Genomic DNA, 12319 nt, shown 5'->3' with positions numbered 1-12319 from the left:
ACATTGTATGGGGAGTCATGGGAATAAAATATAGTCACAGGATAAATGACTTTTATTTTGAAAATAAATGTAGGCATTGCCACAGCATTTATTTTCAGTACAGTGTCAGCTTTACCTTGGCATTAATGAAACAAAATTTTTATATTGTTCTGTGATACTATCTTATTCAATTGTTATTATCTCTAAAGAAAATGCCCAAAAGTTACAGTTTGATTCTCCTTGTGGGGGAAAAATATTGTTATGATATCTGATTAGTACATGAGGGTATGGATTTATTTAAAGGGTAATATAATTGCACAAATGTGTAAACCTCTCTTCAAAAAAACTAATCTATACAAATGGCCTCATTGAATTTTTTAAAAAAAAAAAGCTTTATAACTAGAGATTTACTTTAAAATATATTGGAAATATGCTTGAAATACGTTTCTAGACTAAGAAATATTAAGCTGCTTTTTTATACTTTAAGTCATTTGATATTGTAACTATCAAAATTATTATAAAATAGAGATGTTAAATTTCATCCTTAAGACACAACAGTATGAAGAATGTACATGTAAGTTTAAGAGAAGTAATCTAATGTCTTCAGGTTTTTGTGTGTGCTCTGTTTTCCCCTATTATAGTCCAACAAGTGAGTGTAAGCTATGCATTTGAGATTTTAAGTTTTCTCTTTGAACACATACACACATATATGCACACACACACACACACACTCAGACAAGAATCCTTTTTTCACCATCAGGACGTTTTTCCTTGCTTAATTGAAAAATTTTGTTACAGTGTGTGTATATTGGGGGCATATAGAAAGATATATACATCCTTAAACATTTTACTTGAAATATGTAAATGTACATTCACTGCCAGCCCTTTTGAGGTAGGATCAAGGGCTTTTTTTTAGGACAGTTCCAGTAATTGAACAGGGCATATATTTTTCCTAGCATAAATCATACTCATATTACTCATGATTTTCAGTTTCAATTAAAGTGTAACAGAACTCAAGGACATCTATGAAGCAACTTAAGTGTAAAAACACTCCTAATTTATTATTTAGTCCAAAAGTTTTTACAATTGTGTCCAAACCTAACTTGTCCAATATATAAATTAAAAAACAAGCCAGTTGCCATCAAGTTGATTGCAACTCGTGGTGTCTCCATGTGTATCAGACTAGAATTGTGCTCCATAGGATTTTCAAGGCTGTGATCTTTCAGAAGTAGGTTGCTGTGCCTGTGTTCCAAGGTGCCTCTGGGTGGTTTTGAACCTTTGCTAGGACTCCTGATTTTATATATGTATAAACCAAAACCAAACCCATTGCTGTTGAGTTGAGTCGAGTCCAACTCATAGCAACCCTATAGGACAGAGTAGAACTTCTCCATAGAGTTTCCAAGGAGCACCTGGTAGATTCAAACTGCCGACCCTTTGTTTAGCAGTCGTAGCACTTAACTACTGCGCCACCAGGGTTTCCATACAGATATACGTGGAGTCAGCTCAACTGGCAGAAAGAGATTAATTTGAGCATACAAGACAGCTTGCCCTAGCTTGTAGATTTCAGTTTACTATCGACATTGGTCAAGTATTATTTACAAATGGAATGGAGTGGGAATACATTTGAGGTTGGTTACAAGGCTTCTTTTTATAAATAATTATTTTTAAATACCATTTAAAATTTTATTATTTTAAAATAGAATTTAAAAATTATTTTATAGTGGTACTGCCATTTGGTAGTATGCAGCCAAAATTAAATTATTTTGGTGTAGGCATTCTCTTCCCTAAAATTTATTCCTTCCAATCAGGATTTCTTGAGCATAAATCTTGCAGGTCATTTATACAAGTGTGAAATTACCACAGGAGAAAATACACGTGTCATGTGTGACTTGTGCCAGAACCTGTGGATCAAATTGCAGATTGTGCCTTCAAGTATACAGAGTGAGTAGCACCACCATGTACTTTTAGGGTGATGTTTCGTGTTTTCTACTTAGCACCTGCCCGTTATCCCCTCTCAGAAACCCCACCCAAATCATCACAGTGATTATCCCCCAGTTTTGCTACCTTGTAGACATAGGTGAATAAAGCACTTTTTTACAGCACCCATTTACTACTACTACCTAAGCTGTATATCTACACTTTACCTAGTAATAAAATATAACAATTTTAATTATTTATAGTTAAAAAATTATTGCCATTTGCTGAATGCCTGTTTTATGCCAGAACTTCTATCTACCTTTTCTCAAGTAATCATCACATGGAACCTTCCTGTTTTATAAGTGAAATAAAAGATGACTTAGAGATGTTATATAACTTGCCAAATCTACACAACAAATAAGAGACAAAGCTAGAATTTGGCCTTCAAGCTCCTACTTTTCCATTGTCCAAAGTTATTTTTATTTGTCTTTTAAATATGCACTTATTTAACTAAATTTAAATTATGAAAATTTTACACTTTATAGTAATCATTTGTGTTTTAAAACTTTGTTAAAAAAAAAAAAAAAACTATCGAGACTAGTTTGCTACTCAGCAGTAATAAATTTTGCTGCAACTTCCAAGGATTCCTAGTCAATTTAGAAGCTTTGGGATTTGTGAAAGTCATTTGTTTCCCTCACCAGTAAAATGTTCAAATCCCACAGTAAGTCCAAAAAGAAAGCCCATTGCCACTGAGTCAATTCCAACTCATACTGAGTGACCCTACAGGACAGAGTAGAACTGCCTCATAGGGCTTCCAAGGCTAAAAATGTTTATGGAAGCAGACTACCATTCTTTCTTCTGCAAAAAGGCTGGTGGGTTTGAACCGTCAACCTCTCGGTTAACAGCCGAGTGCTTAACCACTGCACCGCCAGGGCTCCTTACAGTAAGCCTACAGCTGCCAAAGATGCAGCATTGCATCTATCTGTAAATTGGTTTCTCAGAGCTTTTAACCTTTGTAAGTCCCAGTAAGTGAGGTGACACTTCTGCTTCAGGGAGATCTTCAATACTGTAAATATATATGTGTTACCTTGGGTTAAAATTCTAGGTTTCTGGGAAATTCTTGTAGCCAAGCTCTCCAAGCTTAGCCAGGAAGGGCTAAGTCTCCCTCAGGCAAGTCAGGTAGTAGCAGAGAAGGAAAACTCCAATATTCCAGTGAAGGGTGCTGTAGATAGCAAAGCACTCACCTTTGTGCCTTTGTACCAATCAAGATGCTTTGCTGCTGCCTGTCTCTCATGCTGAGATCGGACAGAAAGAAGAAAATCCTGTGCCTGGGGTAATCACCACTTGCTGCTTGTAGTTTGCAAGTGATCTATAACAGTAGGCTTAAGCATTGTGGTAAACATCTCTTTTATAAAAGCAGTTTTCAGTGATGTATAAATACTCTACCTCTGAGAATCAGAATAATATAGAAGACTTCTTTTTTAGAGCACATATTTAAAGTGAGGTCCTTTTATTTCATCTTTCTGTTTTCTGTGGATGGTCTTTGTGCTTTTCTTCTTTGTTCATTATGATAATTATTATTTTGGAATTCTAATACAATATATTCCCCAGTTAAGATCTGTTGTGCTATTTGTGGAGTGTAAGGATCACAAAACGCTGAATTCTCTATTTAAAATCTCTGCATAGCAAACACAATGGTTGATATTTGAAAATGCTGAAATATCAACAAATGCATTTTATATTTTGTAGTTACATATTCTATAATCTTTCAAGCTTTTTTGTGAAAGTAGCTGTTCACAGTGTTTGAATAATTTCTGTTGATTAAAACAATAACTTTCTGAGTCTTTTTATATCTAGAATAATTTGCCTGGCTGAAAGAAGTGTGCCTTAATTATCACAAAGTAATTTGTTTTGTGGTGTAGAACCCAAAAACTTAGAGACTAAAGGTGAAGTGGTAAACAGTGCCCCCTGTTACCAGAGAATAATTTTATCCTGAATAATGATGCAAAATCAGTTTGGTGGGCTTTTCCTGAACCTTTTCAGTAACTTCAGTATTGGCATTAATTTTCTTAAATATCATAGAGCTCTGCCAAACCCAAACCAGCCAAACCCCTTGCTATTGATTCCTACTCATGATGATCCTCTCGGACAGACTAGAACTTTACAACTGTAAACAAACAAACAAACAAAAACCCATTGCCAGTGAGTCGATTCTGACTCATAGTGACACTATAAGACAGAGTAGGGTTTCCAAGGAATGGCTGGTGGATTCAAACTGCTGACATTTTGGTTAGCAGCCTAAACTCTTAACTACTGCGCTACCAAACCCACTTCCGTCGAGTCGATTCCGACCCGTAGTGACCCTATAGGACAGAGTAGAACTGCCCCATAGAGTTTCTAAGGAACACCTGGCAGATTTGAACTGCTGACCTCTTGGTTAGCAGCCATAGCAGTTAGCCACTATGCTACCAAGGTTTCCGCCCTAAACATAAGCTAGGGAAATTGTTGTGGACAGCAGATTTTCCAAGGATACAGCTGTTTCCCTTCCCTCTCTCTCCTAAAGGAAAGAAGTAAAGATTTTCTCAGTGGAAAATAGCAACCGTATTTTTTTTTATCCACCTACTGGATTCATATTTCCTACATTCCAGGTTCCGATTATTAATGGATGTTTGCAGCTGTTTCTTCTCACTATGAGTCGTGCCGCATCAGCAGATGAAGGTCCCGAAAGCTTTACTCCATCCACGTCATTAAGGTCAACTCTACTTTGAGGAGGCAGCTCTTCCCCAGTCATCTTTTGAGTGCCTTCCAACCTGGGGGCTCATCTTCCAGCACTATATCAGACAATGTTCCGCTGCTGTTCGTAAGGTTTTCACTGGCTAATACTTTTCAGAAGTAGACTGTCGGGTCCTTCTTCCTAGTCTGTCTTAATCTGGAAGCTCAGTTGAAACCTGTCCTCCAAGGGTGACCTTGCCAGTATCTGAATACCGGTGGCATAGCTTCCAACATCACAGCAACACTCAAGCCCACGACAGTACAACAAACTGACAGACATGTTAATAATCCGTTAATAATTGGAACCTGGAATGTACGAAGTACGAATTTAGGACAATTAGAAATCATCAAAAATGAAATGGAACGCATAAACATCGATAACCTAGGCATTAGTGAACTGAAATGGACTGGTATTGGCCATTTTGAATCAGACAATCTATGGTCTACTATGCTGGGAATGACAACTTGAAGAGGAATGGTGTTGCATTCATCATCAAAAAGGACATTTCAAGATCTACCCTGAAGTACAACACTGTCAGTGATAGGATAATATCCACACGCCTACAAGGAAGACGAGTTAATATGACTATTATTCAAATATACGCATCAACCACCAGGGCCAAAGATGAAGAAATAGAAAATTTTTATCAGCTGCTGCAGTCTGAAATTGATCGAACATGCGATCAAGATGCATTGATAATTCCTGGTGATTTTAATGTGAAAGTTGGAAACAAGAAGGATCAGTATGTGGAAAATACGGCCTTGGTGACAGAAACAATGCTAGATATTGAATGATAGGATTTTGCAAGACCAACAGCTTCTTCATTGCAAATACCTTCTTTCATCAACATAAACGGCGACTATTTTTTATACACATGGACCTCACCAGAAGGAGCACACAGAAATCAAATAGACTACATCTGTGGAAAAAGATGATGGAAAAGCTCCATATCATCAGTCAGAACAAGGCCAGGAGCCGACTGTGGAACAGACCATCAATTGCTCATATGCAAGTTCAAGCTGAAACTGAAGAACATCAGAGCAAGTCCATGAGAGCCAAAATATGACCTTAAGTATATCCCATCTGAATTTAGAGACCATCTGAAGAATACATTTGACCCATTGAGCACTGGTGACCGAAGACCAGACGAGTTGTGGAATGACATCAAGGACATCATACATGAAGAAAGAAAGAGGTCATTGAAAAGACAGGAAAGAAAGAAAAGACCAAGAGGAATGTCGGAGTAGATGCTGTAACTTGCTCTTGAACGTCGAGCAGCTAAAGCAAAAGGAAGAATTGATGAAGTAAAAGAACTGAACAGAAGATTTCAAAGGGCGGCTCGAGAAGACAAAGTGAAGTATTATAATGACATGTGAAATCAAAACCAAAAAGGAAGAACACGCTTGGTGTTTCTCAAGCTGAAAGAACTGAAGAAAAAATTCAAGCCTCAAGTTGCAATAGTGAAGGATTCTATGGGGAAAATATTAAATGATGTGGGAAGTATCAAAAGAAGATGGAAGGAATTGATGACTGCCTTGTCAGGGAGCACAACAGAGAACTCCTGAGGGAGCAGGAGATCAGTGGGATGCAGACCCCAAATTCTCATAAAAAGACCATACTTAATGGTCTGACTGCGACTAGAGGAATCCCGGCGGCAATGGTCCCCAGACCTTCTGTTGGCACAGGACAGGAACCATCCCCGAAGACAACTCATCAGACCTGAAAGGGACTGGTCAGCGGCGGGAAGAGAGATGCTGATGAAGAGTGAGCTAATTAAATCAGGTGGACACTGGAGAGTGTGTTGGCAACTCTTGACTGGAGGGGGGATGGGAAGATAGATAGAGAGGGAAGATGGCAAAATTGGCACGAAACGAGAGACTGAAAGGGCTGACTCAATAGGGGGAGAGCAAGTGGGAGAAGGGAGTAAGATGTATGTAAACTTACATGTGACAGACTGATTGGATTTGTAAATGTTCACTTGAAGCTTAATAAAAGTTAATTAAAAAAAAAAAAAAAAGAATTAGTTGATGTTCAGCCAATTGAAGAAGTAGCACATGATCAGGAACCGATGGTACTGAAGGAAGAAGTCCAAGCTGCTCTGAAGGCATTGGCAAAAAACAAGGCTCCAGGAATTGAAGGAATATTAATTGAGATGTTTCAACAAACAGATGCAGCGCTGGAGGTGCTCACTCATCTATGCCAAGAAATATGCAAGACAGCTTCCTGGCCAATTGACTGGAAGAGATCTATATTTATGCCTATTCCCAAGAAAAGTGATCCAACCAAATATGGAAATTATAGAACAATATCATTAATATCACACGGAAGCAAAATTTTGCTGAAGATCATTCAAAAACGGCTGCAGCAGTATATCGACAGGGAACTGCCAGAAATTCAGGCCAGTTTCAGAAGAGAACGTGGAACCAGGGATATCATTGCTGATGTCAGATGGATCCTGGCTGAAAGCAGAGAATACCAGAAGAATGTTTACTTGTGTTTTATTGACTATGCAAAGGCATTCGACTGTGTGGATCATAACAAACTATGGATAATGTTGTGAAGAATGGTTCCAGAACACTTAATTGTGCTCATGAGGAACCTTTACATAGATCAAGAGGTAGTTGTTCGGACAAAACAAGGGGATACTGACTGGTTCAAAGTTAGGAAAGGTGTGTGCCAGGGTTGTATTCATTCACCATACCTATTCAATCTGTATGCTGAGCAAATAATCCAAGAAGCTGGACTACATGAAGAAGAATGGGGCATCAGCTTTGGAAGAAGACTCATTAACAACCTGCGTTATGCAGATGACACAACCTTGCTTTCTGAAAGCGAAGAGGACTTGAAGCACTTACTAATGAAGATCGAAGACCACAGCCTTCAGTATGGATTGGACCTCAACATAAATAAAACAAAAATCCTCATAACTGGACAAATGAGCAACATCATGATAAATGGAGAAAAGATTGAAGGTGTCAAGGATTTCTTTTTACTTGGATCCACCATCAACAGCCATGGAAGCAGCAGTCAACAAATCAAAAGATGCACTGCATTGGGTAAATCAGCTGCAAAGGACCTCTTTAAAGTGTTGAAGAGCAAAGATGTCACCTTGAAGACTAAGGTGTGCCTGACCATGGTATTTTCAATTGCATCATATGCATGTGAAAGTTGGACAGTGAATAAGGAAGACCGAAGAAGAATTGATGCCTTTGAATTGTGGTGTTGGTGAAGAATATTGACTGTACTATGGACTGCCAGAAGAACGAATATATCTGTCTTGGAAGAAGTACAACGAGGATGCTCCTTAGAAGCAAGGATGGCGAGACTGCGTCTTACATACTTTGCACATGTTGTCAGGAGGGATCAGTCTCTGGAGAAGGACATCAGGCTTGGCAAAACACTGGGTCAGTGGAAAAGAGAAGGACCCTCAACGAGGTGGATTGACACAGTGGCTGCAACAATGGGCTCAAGCATAACAAGGAGTGTAAGGATGGCACACGACCGGGCAGTGTTTTGTTCTGTTGTGCATAGGGTCGCTCTGAGTCGGAGCCAGCTCGACGGAATCTAACAACAACAACATCCACCTACTCTCTTGTTAATTTTTTCTGCTTTAATAAAATATAGGGAATGTCTCAAGGGAACTTATGAATGATTTAGAAATAAACATGAAGCAAATGAATACAATAACAAGAAAGCCCTGGGAAAAAATTTAAATATTATGTGTCTCCTAGTTCTAAATTTTCAGGTTGATTAATTCAGTAAATTCTACTAGCCATTTTTCCTCAAAAAGTGAAATTATTTGGGTTTCTTGGCATGTGTGTATTGAACAAATATTTTCAATTTTAATATTAGATAGATTTTATAAGAAAATATGCATACAGATGCACCTATTAATGAAATTTTTTATTTCCTTGCTATATGCCTCTTTCTCACAATCCTAGATTTCAAAAATAGAATCTAATCAAGTAAAAACTCAATTTAGGATTTTAAAAGTTATACAGTCATGTGTGCTGCCTGATGGCCTTTCAGGCAATGTCCGACCCCTAATACGTCTGTGGTTCCATAAAGTTATGATAGAGTTCAGAAATCCCAATCGGAGAATGGGATTTTACAGATTTAGGCATGCCACACTATGCAATCACAATGATCCTCCAAAACAAAGAAGGTATTCTCTAAGCTGTTAAAGGGTAGGCTCCACTGAAAGCTGCAAGGCTAACAAAAATGTGAGTGGGGCCTATATCCGATATGGAGAAATTGCTGATGACGTGGATTGAGGACCAAACACAAAAGAGAATCCCTCTCCGCATGTTGAGAGTCACGACTAAGGCACGAAGCTTGTTAGAGATGCTTAAAGAAAAAGCAGGACCAGACTACAGATCGAGTTTCATGCTATCTCTGGGTGATTTAAGCACTTCAAACAATGTTTTTCACTGGTTAATACGAAAGTGAGTAGTGAGCCTGTGAGTGCTGATGTGAAGGCAGCAGCAGAATTTTTAGAAGCTTTAGGTAAATTAATTGTACAAGAAGGTTATTTGCCCCAGCAAATTTTTAATATGGATGAAACTTTATTTTGGAAGTGAATGCCTTAAAGGACCTTCATCCATAATATGGTGTTCACACAATGTCCAAGTCACAAAATGTCCTATTTCACAGAATTCATCGCAGACGTTAAGTGACATATACATGTAATTATTTTTAATATCTTCTTATTTTAAAGCATTCCTTTAGTGTATGCCACAGCTTAGTCAGGAAGATGATTTCCTAGAGAGATGTGAGCCCACTTAATCAGTTGCTGTTGGCTATGGGAGGTTCTTACCATGCTGAAATTTCCCTAACCTATGTGCACAGCCTAGAATAAAAATGTAAAATTCTAGATGTTACATCTTAGTCAGGATTCTCTAGAGAAACAGGACTGGTAAGGTAGATTGATATATACACACAGAGGACAGTGTTTTTTGTTTTCTGTTTTTTTTTTAAGCATTTGGCTCATGTAATTGTGGGGGCTGCAAAGTCTTAAACGTGAAGGTCAGGCAACATGCTGAAGGTACCTGCAGTCTTGTGTCCCAAAATCTGTAAGTCAACCGACAGGAAAAGAAGAGTGGAGGACTGCTGGCAAGATGTCTATTTATAGTCTGGAGACAAAACACGTCCTAGAGAAAACTCCCTTTTTGCTCTGAAGGCCTTAAACGGATTGGGTGAGACCCAATTATGGGGGGCAATCTGCTTAACTTAGGCCAACTGATTTAATCGGCATGTAGCTATTTCCTAAGAGCATCTAGACTGGTGTTTGACCAAACAACTGACTACTATAACCTAGCCAAGTTGACACATAAAATTAACTATCACATGCAATTGATTGTATCACTTTATAGACATAAACTTAGATATTTTAAATTTCCCATATTAAATGACTATGTGAATAATTTGGTCATAAATATGTAATTCCAATATGACTAACCAACTTAAATTTTATTTAATTCTTCTAATAGAAGCACTTTAGAATTGAATGTTAAATAATTAGATTGTTTCACAGAATAATTGTAACAAAATACATCTTTCACATTGTAGATTTTTACAAAATATTGCTACCATGTTTTATTTACCTTCATGTAAGAACTCTGAAGTAAATTCCTCCCATACTCACCAATAATATTGCATATTAGAGTTCTCAATACAAGCTGTTGCTGTTGCTGTCATGTCAGTTTGGACTCAAGGCGACCGCACCTGTGTAGAGTGGAGCTGCTCCATAGAATTTTCATGGCTTTGACCTTTTGGAAGCAGATTGACTCTGGGTGGGTTTGAACCACCAAACTTTCAGCTGGTAGTTCAGGACTTAAGCATTTGCACCACCCAGAGCCTCCCAACATAGCTAAGCGTTTTCAAATGTAAACATTGAATTTACTTATTTAAATGTATGCCTGTAACTAGTGAGATATACATGCATTTGGAAATACAATAAATACTTCGCATAATGGTAATATTAAAGGGCAACCAAATGAAAACCCCACATGTTATACATTATTTATAATTATAATTTTAATTTATTTCACATGCACTCTAATACAGGCACAATGTTACATAAGATTAAATCTTACACAACTCTGTAAGTAGGTATTACTGCCTCCATTTTGCCAAAGAGTAAGCTCCTTAAGGACCTGGAATACACAGTGGCCGAAATGAGATACAACTCAAGTTTTCTGACTCCAAATCTCATGCTATAATTCACTCATTTTATGCATTATACTATTAATTATCTTTGGACAAAATTTTAATTTGCGTTCTAGGAAATTTGGAGCTTTATTTTAAAATATCAATATTTTTGCCAGAAATTACACTTTTATGAAAGCAGATCATTTTCCAGAGAGTTTGAATTTGAGGAGCCCTATTATGCCTTCTATTTTCAGTCTCACACAAAACAAGTTTTTGCATCGTGAAATTGCAAGGTAAATGAATTATACTGATTAACATTTATTTTGGCCAGAGAAGCTTTATAATCCATCCGCCTTTGATACATTTAAAAAAAAAAAAAAGTTTACTTTTAAGGCTACTTAAAAGTATCATTATAAAAACCAGAAACTAAAAATATACCCTAGACAAGAAAATATAGAGCCTATTGTGTGCATCGAGTTGATTCCAATTATAGTGAACCTGTAGGACAGAGTGGAACTACACCAGGGGATTTGCAAGGCTGAAATCATTACAGAAGCAGATTGGAACATCTTTCCCCTGTGATGTGGCTGGTGAGTTTGAACCACTGACCTTTTGGTTAGAGACTTAGCACTTAACCACTGTGCCACCCAACCCAAAAACCAAAACCGTTGCCATCAAGTCAATTTTTCCAACTCATAGTGACTCTATAGGATGGAGTAGAGTTTCCAAGGAGCACCTGGTGGATTCGAACTACCAACCTTTTGGTTAGCAGCCATAGCTCTTAACCACTGTGCCACCAGGGTTTCTGTTGTGCCACCAGGACTCCGTATATATATATATTTATATATTTAAAAAAAAAAAAAAAAAAAACTGTCGAGTTGATTCCAACTCATAGCAACCCTATAGGACAGAGTAGAACTGTCCCATAGGGTTTCCAAGGAGTGGCTGGTGGATTTGAACTGCTGACCTTCTGGTTAGCAGCTGAGCTCTTACTCTGAACCGGTATGTCACCAGAGCTCCTTCGTATATAGGAAGTGTATATCTGAATCAGTGATAGAAAATATATAGCATTCAATGTACTTTCCTCTGTAGCACCCATGGCAGACATTGCTAATCAGTCATGGCAATTTTTTTTTTTTTCTGCTGAGCCTAGACTGAGTCCATGAATCCTTCTCAACACAACACTGCAAGCATTTAAAAAAAAAAAAATGGTTTTGTAATGTTAAGATTCATTCGTTAATACTGACTTCATTCAGGCATTGATCTGGGATTGAAAGTTGAGCAGTTAGTTTACATTACAGTGGGGGAGACCAGCAATAAACAAATGAATCAGATAACATTTCAGGTAATAGTAAATAATATTAATTTACAGAAGAGGCTAAAGGGAATAGAGAAGCCTCTCTAACATTTAATCAGGGGCCTGAAGTAATTGAGGAGCAAGCCTGACAAATATATTGGAGAAAGTGTTCCAGCAGACTGCAGAGTGATTGAAAAAATGTT

The 12319-nt window shown here is 37.7% G+C and overlaps 1 protein-coding gene across 11 annotated transcripts in view; it reads left to right on the top strand.

Annotated features, from left to right (window-relative positions):
• DGKB (diacylglycerol kinase beta) overlaps nucleotides 1-12319 on the top strand; it is a 795246-nt gene that overhangs the window by 291532 nt on the left and 491395 nt on the right. The window lies entirely within an intron of this gene.

The sequence above is a fragment of the Elephas maximus genome, chromosome 8 (assembly GCF_024166365.1).
Source record: "Elephas maximus indicus isolate mEleMax1 chromosome 8, mEleMax1 primary haplotype, whole genome shotgun sequence".
NCBI classification, from domain to species: Eukaryota; Metazoa; Chordata; class Mammalia; order Proboscidea; family Elephantidae; genus Elephas; species Elephas maximus.
The sequence above is the reverse complement of the archived record's forward strand: the minus strand, read 5'-3'. Positions and strand labels throughout refer to the sequence as shown.